The sequence below is a fragment of the Carettochelys insculpta genome, chromosome 3 (assembly GCF_033958435.1).
Source record: "Carettochelys insculpta isolate YL-2023 chromosome 3, ASM3395843v1, whole genome shotgun sequence".
Lineage (NCBI taxonomy): Eukaryota > Metazoa > Chordata > Testudines > Carettochelyidae > Carettochelys > Carettochelys insculpta.
In genome coordinates, this window is record NC_134139.1 from 78,109,052 (window position 1) to 78,110,653 (window position 1,602).

Sequence of the window (1,602 nt, forward strand, 5' to 3'; positions counted from 1 at the left end):
AGAACAGACTCAATATTTAAGACACGGAGAACCAAAAACAGTAAGCAAGGAGGACAAATCAGAAAAAGATAATCAAGGTGAGCAAATCAGAGAGTGGAGGGGTGGGGGGGGGAAGATCAAGAATTAGATTGAGTCAAATATGCAGACGAGCCCCTATAGTGACTCAAAGTTCCCATCATGATTTAAACCATGTGTTAATGTTCTGAATTTGAATATAAATGTCAGTTCATCCACTTCTCTTTCTAAAAAGGAGTGATAATTTTCTCTTCAGTAACCCACATACCTTGAGGTCATTGATAGAATGCCCCATTCCATTAAAATGTTGACTAACTGGTTTGTGGATCTGGAGTGTTTTGATGTCTGTTTTGTGCCCGTTGACCCTTTGTCTAAGGGAGTTAGAAGTCTGTCCAATATACAAAGCATCTGGGCATTGTTGGCACATGATGGCATATATGATGTTAGTAGAGGAGCATGAGAGTGTGCCCGGTCAAATTCGGAACATTAACACATGGTTTAAATCGTGATGGGAACTTTGAGTCACTATAGGAGCTCGTCTGCATACTTGACTCAATCTAATTCTTGATCTTCCCCCCGCACCCCTCCACTCTCTGATTTGCTCACCTTGATTATCTTTTTCTGATTTGTCCTCCTTGCTTACTGTTTTTGGTTCTCTGTGTCTTAAATATTGAGTCTGTTCTGGTCTGGCTATAGTCTGAAGTGGGTCTGTCCCACGAAAGCTCACCTAATAAACTATTTTGCTAGTCTTTAAAGTGCTACTTGACTGCTTTTTGTTTTGATAGTGTATAGACTAGCACGGCTTCCTCTCTGTTACAAAATAACTTAAGTGATCAGCTTTTGTGCGACAGACACAGAATTTCCACATCTGAAGAAGTGGGTCTGTCCCATGAACGCTCACCTAATAAATCATGTTGTTAGTCCTGTAGCACTTTAAAGACTGCTTTTTTGTTTTATATCAAACCAGGTAATGTTATGATCAGGAGTTTTGCTGTGACTTTGTGATACATATCCCAGTTGGTACAAATAAACAGGCACATTCAAGTCTAGGGGATAAATAGGAATGTTTTTCTTAATCGTATTGACTTACTTATGCTGCAGCAAAGGCTACCCAGTCTACTGTATATGTGTACGTTTCTGTTTTTGCCAAATTTTACATGGAAGCAAGCCAGCAGTAGTGAGATTAGGGAACTGGGTCCCTCTGCTGGTTGTGTTTAGAATAAATATATATATTTTTTTAAAAAAGATATTTTACATTTCCTGTTGATCTCTATTAAAAATGTCTTGAGGTAATGGAAAAGAGAGCAAAAGTTAATCTTTATATTTTATAGCAAGAAAGGTGACCTAAGCTCAGGTTTACATGAGAAAAGCTTTAGAGATATAATAGTGAGTGAGGAGGTGGAATTTTTTTTAACAAGGTAAGTATTACCAATATAAACCTTAGTCTAATGCAGTGTTTCCCAAGTCTATATGGCTATAGAACTCTTTTAAACTCAAATTTTGTGGAACCCTTACTAAGACTTATAGAGAGAGCTGAAAAACTAGACCACGAATAAGTAAGGATAATAGTAAACATGCTCAACAAGG